At 38.9% G+C, this 18,952-nt stretch overlaps 1 protein-coding gene across 1 annotated transcript in view; it reads right to left on the reverse strand.

Moving 5' to 3' along the window:
• The window catches only part of PTPRD (protein tyrosine phosphatase receptor type D), a 253,661-nt gene that overhangs the window by 230,267 nt on the left and 4,442 nt on the right, over positions 1–18,952 (reverse strand). The gene's annotated exons all lie outside the window — the stretch shown is intronic.

The raw sequence follows: 18,952 nt of genomic DNA on the forward strand, positions 1-18,952 counted from the left end.
AGTGCAACAGAAAACATATAAGAGATCTGACATTTTTCAATAGAAAACATAAAGCTGCTTAAAAATGCACACTCCATTTCTTGCCCTTTATTTTCACTACTCTATTCCTCCTTCAGCACTAAACTCTGCTAAAAAAACAACTCTTTTAATTTTCTCCTTTATTCAGAAGGTTAACTTCAAACGGCATAAAAGAAATACCAAAGGCATCCAGGTTAACCACACAGAAAACTGATATACATAAAGTTTGATGATCTCTACCCAAATGTGATTACCTGCCTATTAAGACACTTTATCATTTAAGAAAGTATTTTGGAATTTAAAATTTTTAAACATACTAACATGAAGCCCCCTCCAAATGATGGTGTGACAGTCCTTCAGAACTGGCACCTTCTACAGGAGAGGATTGCAAAAAACCAGAAAGCTCTTCCACAATATCCAACAAATGTGAAAACAAAACCCTTTAGTACAATATTGAATATTCATGCTTTCTTAAGAGGATTGGGGTAAAAATTTCTTAATAGTGATTACTGGAAGAGTCTTTTGCATCAAGACTCATGTAATTCACAAATATATGCAGATTTTGGGATCCCAAGAAATCTAATGGAGCAAGATAGGAGAGGGCCACTTGGGAATCAGTGCTAGTAAGTCTAGAGGAAAAGAACAAAAGGTGTCATTCAATGTGAAGAATATTGCTATTCTGTTGGGAGTTGTGCCTTTACATGTGGTTAATATCCATGCAAGCATTACCAGAATCCCAGTTCTTTTTCTTTTGAGAACTAGTAAATCATTGACCACCAAACAAACACAATTTATCTTGTCTCCAGGACAAAAGCTAAGATGCAATCTTGCCAACATTCACTTTTAAGAACAAACCTCAGATGGCTGAGTTAGAGATGCCTTGAGTAATCTAAGAGAGGTAACTAGTAAAAGGCCTGTGAATTGTCTTGTTAGCAATCCTGTCAACAGAAAGGATTCTCGACCAGGTGGTGAAGATGAATACAGAGAATTGCAAGATATAGTTTGATCCCTTATTTAAAAGAGAGCAAGCAGACGTGTTACTATTAATGATCTTTGCTGGCAGGATGAACTGAAGGAGAAGTCAAAGCATCCCTTAGTAAAATTTGCTTTAATTTTCTTGCTCATCTATCAGAAATAAAACCATCAGAAAAAAAAATGTCCCCTTCCTTCATGCTTTAATAAACATTGGCTTTGGAAAGGAATAACACAGACTTATCAATGGTGAAAGAATGGACGCAAGAGCTGTGATTTAGTCACTCTGTTACAGAGGAAGACATTGCTTGCTGTGCTATCTTAGTAGTCCGTCCACAGAGAATGCTTACACGGTCTAGGAAAATTCTCATGTTTTCAAAGATACACATTTACATTTTCTCAGCAACTAGAAATTGATATGCTACTGGGAGAGCAGCTATCTTTTTTCCTTCTCTTTTTATAAGCAGAAGTAAATTAAAGTTAGTTATTATAGATCTACTAAGAACAGATTTTATGATCCCTTGTCTAAATGTTTCCCCCTGCCTCCAATTCACCTAAAATAATATTAAAATCCTAATCACCACAAGTTATTTTCAAAGCAGAATTAGACTTATGCTTCAGGCATCAGGGACTAAAACAATCTATATTAACATGGATGAAAGCTAAAATGTCCTTAGTTATGTTCAGCCACTACCTTTCCTTCTGTTCTTCCCTCTAATACGAAATCTGCAATAAATCAGTCCATGAGGTTCTCAGATGCTCTCTTTTTTGTATTTTCAATCTAAAAATGTAATCTTAAAACAATTTGTACCAATTTATGTCCTACTGTACCCTTCTTTTTTTGTCATGGAATAAAATAAATTTATTTACTTACACTGTCACTTGAGGTCAGGCAACTCATTAAACAACATTGTCTTTCCCCCTGGATGATCTCACATTAAAGCTTGTCATCCTCTATTTCAGGACTTAAGCAAAAATTCCAAGATTTTAAAGTACCTAAGATCTAACATAAAGCCAGAAGAACTATCAATAGGCCTAAAGCATAGATTTTCAGGTTTAAATAATGTCAATAGTAGAGCCCAAGAATTTTTTCTGCCCCACCTCCCCCAAACCTTTTTTTTTTTTTTTGGGGTGGGGGATGGTTTTAACATTTTGCAACTATTGACAAAACTCAAGATTTGACTGATCTGAAATCCAGCTATGAGGACCATTTTTTCACTGACTTTAACACACTCTCAATTCTGTCCCCTTGTCTGCTGAATGAAACAGAACAACTGATTGCTTTTGGGCTTACTAATGGCTTTTCTGCACTTGGCTTCATCTTCTTGCCATAAATCAAGTTCCAAGTGACAGTAGATTTTTTTAAAAAATACAAACATCCCTGGCAACTTTTCAGCCTCTCAAATTGCTTTCCTTGAAAATCATTTTACTGTAGGTATAATGAAGAGGATTCCCCAGACAGTCTTCTACCTTATCTGTATAGCCAAAACCCAAATAAATCTCTGTGTGAACATTAAGATAGAGGTTGTCTGTACAGGTTTGTTTATCTTAGGAGCTGGTCAGATAATGCCATTTAAGACAAGTTGATATATTTTATGAAAATAAATCACAGGCATAGTGAAAACATGGCAGTACAGCAGCTGAAACAATGGAATATATGGGATCTAACATGAGGTTTTGCACATGGTACCAAGTTAAAAGTACTAAATTCTAAATGATTAAATAGAAAATAGACTTTATATCTGCCATTTGTAACAATGAGGAACAGTTCTTAGCCAAGTTAGATAGGATACAAAAACATGACTGTACTGTTCCTAGACAAATTTAGTTTTGAGAAGCAGGGAATACAAATGAGAATGGAAAGAACAAGACAATGTCATGTTCACATAAAAAATGTACATTGATTGAAAATTATAGGAATTGTTAAGTTAACACATTAAACATCCTCCTTTAAGTGATCTTTTAAAATGTAGTGAATGGAATGGAATGGAATGGAATGGAATGGAATGGAATGGAATGGAATAGAATAGAATAGAATAGAATAGAATAGAATAGAATAGAATAGAATAGAATAGAATAGAATAGAATAGAATAGAATAATAGAATAATAGAAAAGCTATTTCTACTGGAAGGGACCTACAACAATCCAATTGCCTGACTGCTTCAGGGCTGACTGAAATGTTACTAAAGACACTGTCCAAATGTCTCTTTAACACTAACAAGCACGGGGCATTAAGCACCTCTCTAGGAAGCCTGTTCCTGTGTTTAAATACTCTCTCAGTAAAGAAATGTTCCCTAACATGCAGTCTGAACATCACCTGACACAGCTTTGAAGCATTTCCGTATATTCTCTCACTAAATACCAGGAAGACAAGATCAGCACCTCCCTCTCCACTTCCTCTCATCAGGAAGCTGTAGAGAGCAATGAGGTCACATCTCAGCCTCCTTTTCTTCAAACTAGACAAGCCCGAAGTCCTTAGCTGTTCCTGACAGGACATGCCTTACAGCCCTTTCCCCAGCTTTGTTACCCTCCACTGGACATATTTGAGGACCTTCACATCTGTACTACATTGTGGGGTACAGAACAGCACACAGCACTCCAGCTGAGCCACACAAATGCTGAACAGTGTGATACTCACTCTTTTAACCAGCTGGTTATACTGTTTGATGCACTGCAGGGTGTGGTTTGTCCTCTTGACTGCCAGGGCACACACTGCTGGTTTACACTGAACATAGTGGCAGCCAGCACTCCCAGATCTCTTTCTGCACAGCTGCTCTCCAGCCACTCCTGTGCCAGTTTAGACTGGTGTCTGGCATTACCCTTGCAGAATCTGGCACTTGAACCTGCTAAATTTAATGGAATTAATCATTGTTCAGAGCTCCCTCCACAAGGTATCTTGCCCCTTGAGTCAACAGAACCTCCCAGTTTGGTATCATCAGCAAAGCTGATAATGGTGCATTCAGCCCCTGCATCTAGGTAACTGGTTATTATATTGAACAGAACAGGCCTACGAATTAGCCCTGAGGTAGACCACTTGTGACTAGTCATGAAAGAGATACAGCCCCATCCACTAGAACGCTTTGAGCCCTGCCCTTCAGCCAGTGCACCATGGGTCTACTCATCTCACAGCTAGAGAACTTGTCCAGAAGGATGCCATGGGGCACAATATCAAAAGCCTTACTGAAATCTAGAATAACTACATCCACTGTCTTTCAGTCATCCATTAGGTGGGTGACCTTATCATAGAATCATAGAATCAAAGAATTGTTTTAGTTGGAAAGACCTGTAAGATCATTGAGTCCAACTGCCAGTCAAACACCACCGTGGCCATTAACTTATGTCCCAGAGTGTCAGGTCCACATGATTCTTTAACACCTCCAGGATGGCTGACTCTACCACAGCTTCACTGTGGTAAAACACCAGAAGCGGTAATACTGCAAATTAACATCCTACGGCAACGGCACTAACTACACAAGAAGCTAAAACTGAATTAATTCGCTTTGGGAGTAGGATGAGCAGACACCAACCTTTGTGGAAATTCCTCTGAGATATTAAAAGCAGTTAAACTGGAACCAACAGAATAGAAGAAAAAACACTCAACAGAAGCAGAATTGGTTCTTCCACCACTGGAACCCACAACAGCAAGACAAAAAGGAAAGGACAGAACTTTACAGAGTTCTTTGGGAGAACAAGAACTGCCTTCCAGAACAGGGGACTGAAAACTGGCAACTCCCACCTGTTTCTCTCATGTAGGCAAGACAATGTGAACTCAATTACACCATGTAAGGAAGAAAATATCTTGAGAGATGCTGTTAGACCAATTCAACAAGCAAACAATAAATCTAGATTATCATGGAAATAGGTTAGATTTGTTAAACAGGACTTTCCCCTTGTAAATTCATGCAGATTGCTTCTGATGATTGCATTGTTCTTCAAACACCTTTCAAAACTTTTCCATAATTTTTTCAGCAACTGCAATTAGACTAATAGGGTTGTAGTTCCCTGCACCTTCCCTCACACCCTTTTTGCGAACTGGAGTAACACTAGCTAGCTTCCAGTAAAAAGAAACCTTTTCAGACTCCCGAGACCCGATCAAGACAGGTTCTGCTCTAATAATAAACACACTAATTCAGGTAAAAGCAGTAACTTACAGATCATAGAATCATAGAATCAGTCAGGGTTGGAAGGGACCTCAATGATCATCTAGTTCCAACGCCCCTGCCATGGGCAGGGACACCTCACACTACAGCAGGCTGGCCAGAGCCTCATCCAGCCTGGCCTTGAACACCTCCAGGGATGGGGCCTCAACCACTTCCCTGGGTAACCCATTCCAGGCTCTCACCACTCTCATAGTGAAGAACTTCTTCCTCATGTCCAGTCTGAATCTCCCAACTTCCAGCTTTGTTCCATTCCCCCTTGTCCTGCCACTACCTGGTATCCTAGAAAGTCCCTCCCCAGCTTTCTTGTAGGCCCATCGTTAAGGCAGTGCCTCCTGAAACACATCATTGCTATGAAAGACTTCAGTGTCATTAAACAAGATTCAGGTGCATCGACAGTCATCACAGAACATGTCTCCAATCAGTGTTTTTTGACTGTGTTTGACTGAAAAGCCTATTGAAATGCTTTCACTTGAAAAATTACGATTCTATTTTTCTGTTGTCATACTAAGCATGCATGCACTGACACCATACATTACATGTTCAATATAAACAAAGGTGCTAAAATGCTGCCATGACTGTCTAATGGTTTATATCACAGTAGATTCTTTGTAGTCATTTTACAGTAAATCACTTTAATGGAATAATTTAAATCACAGTGGACTTAACTCACAATTTATCCATTTGTAAGTGCACCTGATTTTTTGATTTGTAAGACAAAGAAATTCAATTTGCTGATTAACTAGTGAGTGGTGACTTTGTTATTATTTATTATTTATTATTAATTATTTATTATTATTATTATTTATTTGCTACAAAGGTAAGTGGAACGGTAGCAAATGAGCTGCACAATTTCACGTGAGTTTACAGCAAGCATTGAAACAGCTAAGGTGGTACACATCATAACAGGATTTTACATCCTGCCTAATCCTCGGAGTATTGATAAAAGTTTCTCCATTTCCACAGAGCCATGTAAATCACAGTTCTTTCAATCTCCTTTCAGTGTAAGGGAATGAAAACTTCTTTGCTTTGTTGTATGAGTTAAAAGTAATTGCTTCAGAATTCTTTAATTACTAGCACTAATAATAACATTAATTTTGATTTGACAAAATCAATTGAATTTCATCTTTCTTTTAATGTTCAGCATTCACCATAAGTAAATGCTTTCATATGCATTCTTAATATTAAGTTTTGGGTCCTATGTCTAAACTTAATAATCACAGTAACTCTATAGGAAGGTCCAAAAGGATGGTCCAGAGAACTACAGGCCTGTCAGTCTGACCGCAGTGCCATAAGGGGTTATGGAGCAGGTCATCCTGAGTGCCATCACATGGCACATACAAGTCTACAAGTCTAGCAGGCGATTAGGCCCAGTCAGCATTGGTTTATGAAAGCAGGTCCTGTCTGACTAAAAAGATCTTCTACAATATGGTGACCCAACTAGTGGATGAGGGAAGGGCTGTGGATCGTCTACCTGGACTTTAGTAAAGACTTTAATACTGTCTCCCACAGCATTCTCCTTCAGAAACTCATGGCACATGACTTGGATAAGTGCACTCTGCACTGGATAAAATACGAGGTGGATGGCCAGGCCCAAACAGTGGTGGTGAATGGAGTTAAATATGCTGGCACCCAGTCACTAGTGGTGTCCCCCAGGGTTCAGTACTGGGGCATATCCTCTTTAACATTATTATTAATGATCTGGATGAGGGGATTGAGTGTATGAAGTTAAACAAAGCCACGTGCCAGGTCCTCCACCTGGGTAACAACAAGTCCATGGTAAGCTACAGACTTAGGGGTGTTTGGTTGGAAAGCTGCAACTTGGAGAGGGACCTGGGGGTATGGGTTGATAGTTGACTGAATATGAGTCAGCAGTGTGTTCAAGTGGCCAAGAAAGCCAATGGCATCTTGGCTTGTATTAGAGGCCAGAAGGAACAGAGAGGCAATCAACCCCTTGTAGTTAGCCCTGGTGGGGCCACACCTCTAGTATTGTGTCCATTTCTGGGCCCCTCACTATAGGAAGGATATTGAGGTCCTGGAGCTTGTTTAGAGAAGAGCTACAAGGCTCATGAAGGGCCTGGAGCACATGACCTACGAGAAGCATCTGAGGGCTCTGGGGTTCTTCACTCTAGAGAAGAGAAGGCTGAAGGGAGATCTTAGTGCTCTCTACCTGAAGTGAGGTTGGAGAAAGGAGGGGGCCAGTCTCTTCTTCGTGATGTCAAATGACAGGACTAGAGGATGCGGTTACAAGCTGCTCCAAGGGAGGTTCAGGCTGGATATTAGGAAATACTTCTTCAGTGAAAAGGTTATCAAACATCTGCCCAGGGCAGTGGTGGAGTCAAGCAGTGTGTAGACCTGGTGCTTAGGGACATGGTTTAGTGTTGACCCTTCAGTGCTGGGTCAAGGGTTGGATTGGATGATTTTTGAGGTCTCTTCCAACCAGACATATTCTGTGATTCTGTGAAATACTATTTTGACCGTTCACCAGGCTAATCAAGCAGAACTATTATGTAACTTTTCTTGTTTTAATTTCTAAATTATTTTTCACATAAACCTGAAAACCCATTCTTTCTAGGCTTTTTCTGTATTGGAAGATTAGTACCTAATACATTAATACATTAATATGGATTTACTGTCACTTCAGTACAGTAGTGTCAAACATGTCCTACATTTCAGTAAAAATATTTCTGCCATCTTAATGGTGTATTTGATAAGACTGAAACCACCAGCCCAGAAAGCTGAAGACAGACCTACTGCTACATGAATTTCTTTTTCTAGTAATTGCGTCAGTCATATGATGTTGTACTAGGCACCTCACATGAACATTAGCTGTGACAACAAATAGAAAGTATCATGCTGCGAATTCCAGTGGGTTTCTTACAGATATGCTTATGGTGTCAGGGGCTGAGTAACTGAGCATCGTATCATCTCAAGACAACCTCGAGAATTATATTACTTTTTTAATCATTAACTGAAACATTGCCATGAAATCTGACACAGAATTGACATAGAATTCTGCTATCAATTTTACTTTAATGTTGCACAGTAATGACAATCACATTGCTAATTAATATTATAACCATTTGTTCAGTGGACATATGGATAGACAACATGCATGTGGAATTGAGGCCACAGATTACAAAAACAGGAAACATGGCATTTGATTAATTGCACTGGCTTTCATTAAGGCACTGACTTCAACTGAGACAGTGAAGTTAGGTTACTAAACAATGAAAGCTTGCATAATCTTAAACCTTGATACTGAACCAGTAAGACTCTACACAAGGCCAAGGGCCTTGAATGCAAGCCTAACAACTAATTCCAGAAAAAGTGATTATATTCTTGGTGCATGAAGAACAGTTTTGTAATTAGTAACAATTCAAATACACCATTTTGCAAATACATTAAAAAAAGATAACACAATGAAAATTTGGATGACAGATTTATTTAAATGGAGGTACCTTACACTTAGGCAGAAATTGGGAAAAGCTGGATTTTTAAAGTATGTTTATAGATACACAATGATGCAAAATAGCACATAAACTTAAGAAACCTTATCCTTATTTAGAACTGCTAGCAGCTGAACATATGGTTAACGCTCCACCTTTTCTTGTAAAGCTCATTTCTAATACCTTTTCTGTCTGCTGCTTGAATCTGGGTCACTGAGGAACCAGATCAGAATGGTTAACTTATTGTATATAGCAAGTTATGACTCCTCAGTCAGGAAAACTCATTTTAATTCTATGCAGCATCACCTGATACTGGCACTGCAAGGACAGACTGGCAGAAGAAATATTCCTCCTACCGTGACTAATTCCTTTTTCACTGTTCTCATTGTTACTTGTTTCTAACAGATTTATAATGATTTGGTGATGACAGTATACAAAAAGGAATTAAATCATCATAGGTATCAATGAGTGTGAAAAAAGTGTCAACCAAGCACGTGTTTTAAAAATTATCTGCTCAGAATGGCTTAGTTGGCATTTTCCAAGTGGCCAGCATAAACTTACTCTTGTTACCAAAAATGGTTATAACACTATATGCAGTCATTAGATACTAGAAAAGGAATACCCCAGCATGGGTCATACTAAATTTTTTCATTGAGCTGCTGCCTGAAAGTATTTAACAGGTGCACATTCTTAGCCAAAACTGGCTGGTGAAGAATTCTTTCAAGCTAAATAGAACTGTTCTACTTTTGTCCAGTATTATTTCAATTCCTCTTCTTAGATCACAACAACTGTCAGACATCTATCTATGTGCTAGCACAAACAAGTTTATTTTCTTTTATAGATATATAATAAGAACAACTACAATACAGACTAGCCAGCTTGCTGATTTCAAGCCAATGTTTCTGTCTTAAGACCACCCAACTGATCCTATGCACATGTACTAAACCGGATGATTTTATAGCACTGTACACAAACCAGAAACTTTGCTGGATCAATTACAGTGATACATAAAATTCAGTGAGGAATAGAAGGAAATAAAAATAAACCTTCACAAAAACATAATGATAGATGGTATTACTTTCCTGACAGCAGGAAAATTTTCTCCTTATATGTTCATTACACAAATATGACTAAACAGTCAACTATGTTATTACAGAACTGAAAAAAATACCTTCACAGAATCACAGAAACATTCAGTTTGGAAAAGACTCTCAGGATCACGACGGCCAACTGATAACCCTACTCTATAAGGTTCACCCCTAAACCATATTCCCAAACACCATGTCTAAATGACCTTTAAACACATCCTGGGTTGGTGACTCAACCACCTCCCTGGGCAGCACATTCCAAGGCCTGACCACTCTTTCCATGAATTTTTTTTTTCCTAATGTCCAGTCTAAACCTACCCAGTCGTAGCTTGAGGCCATTCCCTCTTCTGTGACTAATTACCTGTGAGAAGAAACCACCACCAGCCTCTCCACAACTTCCTTTCTTGTAGTTCTACAGAGCAATGAGGTCTCGCCTCAGCCTCCTCTTTTCCAAACTAAACAGCCCCAGCTCCTTCAGTCGCTCCTCCTAAAACTTGTTTTCCAGGCCTTTCACCAGCTTCGTTGCCCTCCTCTGCACTCACTCCACATCTACCCTGTATTGAGGTGCCCAAAACTGGACACAGTACTCACCAGAGATGAGTACAAGGGGACAATCACCTCCCTACTCCTGCTGGACACAGTATTTTTGATACAAGCCAGGATGCCATTGGCTTTCCTAGCCACCTGGGCACATTGCTGGCTCATATTCAGTTGCTTGTTGGTTAGAATCCCCAGGTCCATTTCTGCCAGACAGCTCTTCAGCCATGCTTCCCCAAGCCTGTAGCATTGCTTGGGGTAGTTGCAGCCCAAGTGCAGGACCGGGCATTTGGCCTTGTTGAAGCTCATCCCATTAACACTGGCCCACCAATCCAAGTGAAAAAAAATTATGTAAGGAATACAGTTAAGACTCAAAAAAATCTGATGACTACGAATACTTTCTTAAGACATCTTAAAAGGTCTTATAAGTTGAGAAGTCTTCTATTTTCCAAAGTTACTAATCTCTGAATGTCGTGACATCAGGAACTTATGTTAAATGTCAGGAAATTTGGGATTGCTTTTTCATGCATTTTTTAAAATGACTGCTCAAGTTTTTGTGAAAAACTTCCTCATGCACAGCTTTAAATTTCTTATGACTCTAGTATGCGCAAGACAAGGGACAACTTACACATTCAAAAATAAGAAAAAAAAAGTGCAAACAAAAGATTCAGTGACAGAGAAGAAAAACATTTGTTTTTTTTTTTCTTCTAGGGACATGAGCAGAAATGTATAACAATATTAACTATAAAAAAAAAAAATAAAAAATGAGCATGTTATTTCAAGTATCTATCAAAATAGCCTTTAAAGAACTACACAAAAATCAACAACAGATGGCTACAAAAATAGTAAAAACATGTGTATTCACCTAGAAGCTTAACTCAATACCTGCATCTTATACATACATTAGTAGGCCCTTACATTTTTATTCTTTCAGAATTTGTAAGGTACACTATTTTCTAAACTCTTAACATTAAATACTATGTATATGCCTGTATTATAAATGATCTTAAAGCACACAGCAACTTAGAAGTCAGCCATGGGAAATGGACTATGCATTTCACAAAATTATTATTAATGGTAGGGAGGTATGAGGTAGGGAAGGTGTGGACCGCCTCAGAAAGGAAATAGGAGACCTGGTGACAAGTGACATGGAGAAGGCTGAGGTTCTCAATGACTCCTTTACCTCAGTCTTCACTGGCAAGGGCTCCAACCACACTCCCGGAGTTACAGAAGATAAAGGCAGGGGCTGGAAGAAAGAACTGCCAACTGTGAGTGAAGATCAGGTTTTTCTGAAGACCCTGAAGGTGTTCAAGTCCATGGACCCAATGGGATATACCCACAGGTGCGGAGGGAACTGGTGGATGAGGTCACTAAACTGCTCTCTATTATATTCCACAAATCATGGTAGTCTGGTGAAGTCCACACTGACTAGAAAAGGGGAAAGAAAACCCCCATTTTCAAAAAAAGGAAAGAAGAATGACACAGGGAACTATAGGCCAGTCAGTCTCACCTCCGTGCCTGGTAAGACCATGGAGCAGATCCTCCTGGAGGCACTGCTAAGACAGAAGAATAATGAAGAGGTGATTGGGTACAATCAGCAGGGCTTCACCAAGGGCAAATCCTGCCTGACAAACCTGGTGTCCTTCTATGACAAGGTCACAACATTAATAGAGGAGGAATGAGCAACATAATTTACCTGAACCTGAGCAAAGTCTTCGACACTGTCCTGCATGACATCCTAGTCTCCAGGCTGGTAAAGTCTGGGTTTGATGGATGGACCATTCAGTGGATAAAGAACTGACTTGGCAACTTCACCCAAAGAGTGGCTGTCAATGGGTCCACGTCCAAGTGAAGTCCAGTGACAAGTGGAGTCCCTCAAGGATCAGTACTGGGACCAGTCTTGCTTAACATCTTTATCTTAACATGGACAGTGGCATTGAGTGTACCCCCAGCAAATTTGCCAACACCACCAAGCTGTGTGGGGTGGCTAACAAGCTGCAGGGAAGGGACGGTATCCAGAGGGGACCTTGATAAACTGGAGAGGTATGCCCATAACAACCTCATGACATTCAAAAAGTCCAAGTGCAAGGTCCTGCATCTAGGTTGGGGCTATGCCAAGCATCAATACAGGCTGGGCAGTGACTGGCTTGAGAGCAGCCCTGAAGAAAGGACTTGGAGGTGCTGGTGGATGAGAAGCTCAACATGAGCCACAAGAGTGCACTTGCAGCTCAGAAAGCCAATCATATCCTGGGCTGCATCAAGAGAAGTGTGGCCAGCAGGTCAAGGGAGGTGATTCTCCCCCTCTACTGCTCTCTGGTGAGACCCCATCTGGAGTACTGTGTCCAGTTCTGGAGTCCCTATTACAAGAAGGATCTGGACATGCCAGAACATGTTCAAAGAAGGGCCACAAGGATGATTAGAGCTCTGGCTGGAGCACCTCTCCTATGAGGACAGAATGAGAGAGTTGGGGCTGTTCAGTCTGGAGAGGAGAAGGCTCTTAGGAGACCTTATTGTGGTCTTCCAGTATCTGAAGGGGGCCTACAAGAAAGCTAGTAAGGGACTTTTTAGGGTGTCAGGTAGTGATAAGACTTAGGGGTATTGGAGCAAAACTAGAAATGGGAAGATTCAGGTTGGGTGTTCAGAAGAAGTTCTTCACCATGAGGATGGCGAAACACTGGAACAGGTTGCCCAGGGAGGTGGTAGAAGCGCCATCCCTGGAGGTTTTTAAGGCCAGATTTGATGGGGCTCTGAGAAACCTGATCTAGGGTGAGGTGTCCCTCCCATGGCAGGAGGGTTGGAACTCAATGATCCCTGAGATCCCTTTCTTCCAACCCTGACAATCCTGTGATTCTATGATTCCAATTCTTTTTTATCTTGATCTGGGTAGTAGTTAAATCCCACCACCCCATTATTACAGAGACAATAATTCATTAAATATTTAAAATTGCATGAAAGTAAATTTTTTTATTTGTCCATCATTCATTCACATCCCCAAATAAAATACTTCAAAATATTTTCTAACATTACAGCTACGTATTTCTAATCTGGTTCCACTTTGTAAGCCATTTCAAGAAATCCACATGCCATTTTTTTAACAGCCTGTAAGGGTGTTATTTTGGTGTTTGTTTTTTTTTTCCCCTAAGTTGTATTGGCTACCTCTCCTTTTGTTTCACTGTTTCACAAAATCATTTTGTGTGACTGTCAAGCAGATGTGTTTTGTTCCTTAATCTTCCTTGCACAGCTCCCCAGGAGAGGCTTTACAACATAAACTGCAAAGTACCATTTTCACAGCAGGAACAACAGTGTTCATCTTCAAAAAGCAGCATAATAAAAATAGGACTGTAATGAACATGCTAATTCTGGTCACAAGGTGCTATATATAGCACAATAACTTAAAGTTCAGTAAGTTTTGGGCTAAGATACACCCATTTGGCTCCTCAAAACTCTTCTCACGCAACATACATTTGAGATAAATGTCTTTCCAGTGTATGAAGTTCCACAAAGGTATTTTCTTGCTTTCCTTGTTTCTATTTATTCCACTTTAAAAGCCTGTCCTACTAGCAGCCCCCTGGCAATAATCAATGTGACTATACAGCAGCGGTTAAGCCAGATAAACACTGGTACACACGTTTTATACAGCTCCAGCTGGCACATGGCGAGTTTCTCCTACCGTGCAGCTAATACCCAAAATACGTACAATCCTTCTTCCCATTCGTCTAGAAATGAGACATCCCACAGCACATTTTCCAACATTAGAGCCGAGCCACTCCATTTGTGTAATTTCCATTCCCTCAAAGATAGCTGTCCCAGATGACACATTACTTCGAAAGAGTTCCTTCTAATTTCAGTACTACTGGGTACAGTAAAAATAAAGAAATGAGCTTCTATTATTATTGAATCTATTACTAATGGTAAAACCAAAAAAAACCCCAGCACTTTGGATTCATCATCTCTGGTTTGGTGGCTCTGTTTTGATTGTTGTGTTGCTATTTTATTTTTCTTTTCCTAAAAAGTGTGGAAATGTTGTGTACTTCTGAGAGTGTAATAAAAATAATCTCCCTAATTACCTTTGTCTTAATCTCTGTGTGTATCAATGGACAAAGAAACACTGTTTAGTAAATATTTCAGTTTTTATTTCATGCAGCAATGACTGTTTGCCATTAAATCAATCACCTTCTAAAAGCAGGAAAAAAGAATAATGGCATAGGCACTTTCCATATAATTGTTACTTTAATTCTTCCACCCACATACAATGCCCATGCTATGATGATGCTGTATCTCAGTATTTTTGTAATGCACAGTATGATTAATAACAATAGAGAAAAAAGTGGACTAAGAAAACAAACTGCCTTCTGTTTAAATGCCCTGTGTGGTTTCTCTCTTTACTTCCTAGACATCAAAGAATACAAAGCAAACAGCTGTGATAGTAGAATGTACATAAGTACTGTATTGTACTATACTGGACCTTTTCCAACCTTGCTTAAAACCTGCACTGTTCTGTGCTGCAACCATATACCATCTCAAAAGATAGTTGAAGCCAAGTTTCTCAGAGTCTCCCTACAGTGCGGAAAAAACTTTATCAAGGAAAATTATTTTAAAAATTATTTTAAAAATGAACAACAGAATTTGTCAAAATTAATGGCATGGAATTGTTGCAGTTTTCACTACTGCAACAGGGCACCTCATTTCCTCATCCTGAACAATTTATATACTTGCATAGATCCTTGTTCTACAGCCATGAAAAATGTCAGTAGCTCACCACTTGCAAGACAAAAAAACCAACTAGGTGGCTTTAATAAGAAAAGAATGTACGTAATAAGCAAAGTTGTTCCATCTCTGATATCTGTGGAGTATGGAATGAACCTACATTTTATTGTCATTCATGGCCAGCTGAACACTGGTAATTCTGAATTAAAGAATCAAAGCACTGTTCCACAATTCTTAGGACAAGTTTGCAAAACAAAAACCTCCAAAATAAATAGCATCAACTCCTTTGTATGGAAGGAGACTTGTAGACTTCTCTATACAAGTCTTTTTTCCCTTCAAATTCAACATTCATGTGAGTGAATCTATCCCGGAAAGCAGCAACTTTCTTTATACACAGAAAATCAAGTTTCCATTTATTGCAGACATTCTATCTTGGTCCAGATTATCACAATATTCTGCCTATCAAGTAAAAGTTTAGTCTGGAAACTTTTCCTTATTTACTCTGGTAACAGAAAAAAAAATACTTTGTGGCTGCTAAGGCCTTGAAATGTTATTATCTGTAGCTGCCTTCTCTGTTCCTTTCCCTTCTTGTATTGTGAAGTTTCAACATTCAGATGATAAAGACTTTATATTCATAGTTCTTCCAGACCCAAGTACTACAGACCCAAGTACCAGGTTATAGTGCAACAACTGAACAAAATGGAGTAAAATCTGTGGTGCACAGAATTACTGCAACTCTATACTGCCACAGATATAAAAAAATGTCAGGTTTGGCTCTAAAAGTACAAATATATATGCAAATATATATGCAAATTATTTATAGCAGTTAAACTGCATTTAGTGAAACAATCAAACAAGCAAAAATGAATATAGGTAGATATGCCAACTTCTGGGAACATTTTGGTTTCACCAATGTCTCATACGAGGATCACAATACTTGTGGGCAAATTCTGACTTTCTCCACAGGTTGCTCTCTTGCAACAGGTACAAATGTCTGGTTGAGTCTGTGGAAGCACCATCATGGAAAGACTTGAAGAACACATGAAAGGTGTGTGTGTGCATCTACTGCTATGCAGTCGCACACATGTTCCAGGGATGAGTAAAACTTAAGTGGACCACGGATCCAACTCACTCCACTCTTTCGTAGTTGGTCATTTAATTCCTGTTCACATCTATGATGTATATTTATTCCTTCAGCAGCTGTGTGAAGCACAGAGGCACTGCTTCCCACAAAGTCATAATCAGATGCAGTGTTTTCCACAAAGCTGTCCTGAAGGGTCAAACCCCAAAACATGCCCTATTCCAGACAATGGGCTAAGCACCTGCAAATGTGCTAACCAGGTCACTTCCTGGGGTCCAGATGGTTCAGGCAAAACGTACAGCAGGTGTAAGTAACCTTGTAAGCACCTGTGAATGTGCAGACCTGGACGCTTCCCAAGGTCCAGATAAACAGGCAGCACATGTGATTAACTGTGTAATGCAGCTGTGACCTGTGTGTGTCCCTGGCCATGTTTGGATATGCCCCATCCTATAGGTCCAGTTATGAGGGTTCTGTGCTACCGAAGGGCATTAGTTGTCTTGGGACAGTACTTAAACCAGCCGAGAAGTTAGGCAACTTGCCGCCTTCTCACCCAGACAGCAGCAAGAGCCAAATGCTGCCACAGTAGCAGCTGAAGAACTTGTCCTAACAGGCAACAACTACACCCAAGCCTTGCACCTGGACCAAGGAAGAAAGGGGAAAGGCTCCAAGAGAAAGGAATCCCAGAATAGGCTACAGCCCAGCAAGGGAGCCCAGCCCTCTCTGAACCACAGACTGCTCGAATTATAGCCACAGAATCTAGGAAGATACCAGACAGAGGAGCAAATCTTGAGTACTCAGCCAATCTGCCATGGAATCCCATTTGTGGGAAACTGCAGATCACAGCACCTGTATTTCCAATCTGAATTGCTGTATTGGAAATGTTAGATCTCTGCTTAAATCACGTAACTGCCTTTATATGTGGAATGTAATACCCACAACCGAATAGAACCTGTAAATACACTGTGCAAGTAAGTTACAGCAATGCTTGATGATACCACCGCCCAAGATATTAAGTAGTAAAAAATACAAAAATATACATTTTATTACAAAGGCTACTATTACAGACTGTACAAGATGAAGAATTGTGTAAGTCTGCAAAGTAGGAGATTGTAACAGAATCACTTACCTTCCAGCCTAGTACCTGCAGTACTGAACTATCTTTTGTTTTGGAAAGCAATGTAGCAAGTCATTGTACTCAAGGCACCCAGACAAAATTTCCCTACAATGTTCTGTTACTATGCATGGTCCTTGCTTTCTCTGATGTTATTCCTTTATATAAATCTACAGTCCTAGTACGTTCACAAGCTCCCAAATGTTCTCAGTTTCAGATTCAACCCATAATTCTATTCCCAAGGTCAAAGTATAATCTAGAAGTTGCAAAAGCCATACATAGTACACTTGCAAACAATACACAGTCTTTCATGTCATATTAGACACTTAATTTTAATTAAAATTAATCTAAATTTTAACTACTTAACTAATAGCATACATTTTTGATCACCAAGCTTTTGTACACCATTATGCATTCTTTCTAAAACAAGACCTGACGTTTGTGTTGTCTGAAGAGGCACAGAGCTATTTAACTAAGAAATAGGTAGCAGAACTACATATGCCTCACAAAAGCGAAAAAAAAGAGAGAGCAAAAAGAAATAATCAATAGGACAAACAAACAAACAGATCATATTTTACAGTCAGTCAGTTTTGAAGCTCAGACAACTCTTGTACCTTTTTCAACCCCTACGGTCTGTGGTAGAGAAGAACTTCTTTTCTACAAGCCTCGAAATGAGAACTTTGGTTGGTTTGGTACATTCCAGAACACATGCATACACAGTCTTGTAAATACTTTTCCAAAAACTCTGAAGACAAAGAATACTTCTTCACGTGGTAGAGTTTTCACATGGTTTGGGGGATTTTTTTGTTTTTTTCTCCTCTTCCCATTTACTATCTCCCTGTAGTTTGTGAAACTTTTAATGCAGTATAAAAATGCCATTTTATGCTAATTTTTCAAAAGTGTAGAAACTGTGCATAAAAAGTGTTCCTATCAGTTAATGAAAGGAAAACCTTATCTTAGGGAGTTAACAGGTCCATGGCACTGTTAAAATATCACTCTTCCCATTCTCACTGGCTAGACTGAAAAGAATTTTTAAAATAACTGAGAAGAACTTTAAAAAGGTAATAGAAGGAACAATCATAGCATTAAAGACAAGAACATTAAATTTCAAAAAGGTTTCCTTATACCAGACAATCTCTAGAAAAAAAAAAAGTGTTCTCAAATGTTATCTGTAACATTTGTATGCAGTTTTGTTAGCTCACTTCAGCAGTAATACCAGGACTGTCCATACTGATCAAAAAAGCTAATCGAAGTACAGAAATTTATATATATAATTTTCTTTTTATAAAAATCCAATTTCAGATAAAAATGAGAGAAAGAAATCTCCTTATCACTCTACCTTTATGGCAATAGGATTAAATAAAAAATAAATAAAAGATTTTACAAATTTTCTTTAAATTCTGTAAAGCTGGCTAATTATTTTCAATTCCTATAAAAAATGACTAACAGTTAATTCTGTAAATCAAGTAATGCTATGTAAAATCACAATACAAGACTGTAATTTTCAGTCATAAAAACAACTCTGCAAACTGAACGGTGTAATATTTCATGAAATGTCTCCAAATTCAGTTTCTATTCATTTCCAGATGACAGAATGAAACATTTAGGTCATTTGACTACTAGTATTTACTCCTCATGAGTATTATCTAGACAGTACAGTTGTTAGCACATTCATAACTTCACCCACAAAGAATGGTTGAAAAAAATCGATTTTTTTCCTTTACAGTCTCCAAAAACTTATTGCCAAACTAAGAATATAATTCAGGTGATATATATTTGAAATGGAAGAAGCCCTCTCCTTTTTCATTTGTTCTGTCTTGGGAGGAAAAAA

The sequence above is a fragment of the Indicator indicator genome, chromosome Z (genome assembly GCF_027791375.1).
Source record: "Indicator indicator isolate 239-I01 chromosome Z, UM_Iind_1.1, whole genome shotgun sequence".
In the NCBI taxonomy this organism is placed as follows: domain Eukaryota; kingdom Metazoa; phylum Chordata; class Aves; order Piciformes; family Indicatoridae; genus Indicator; species Indicator indicator.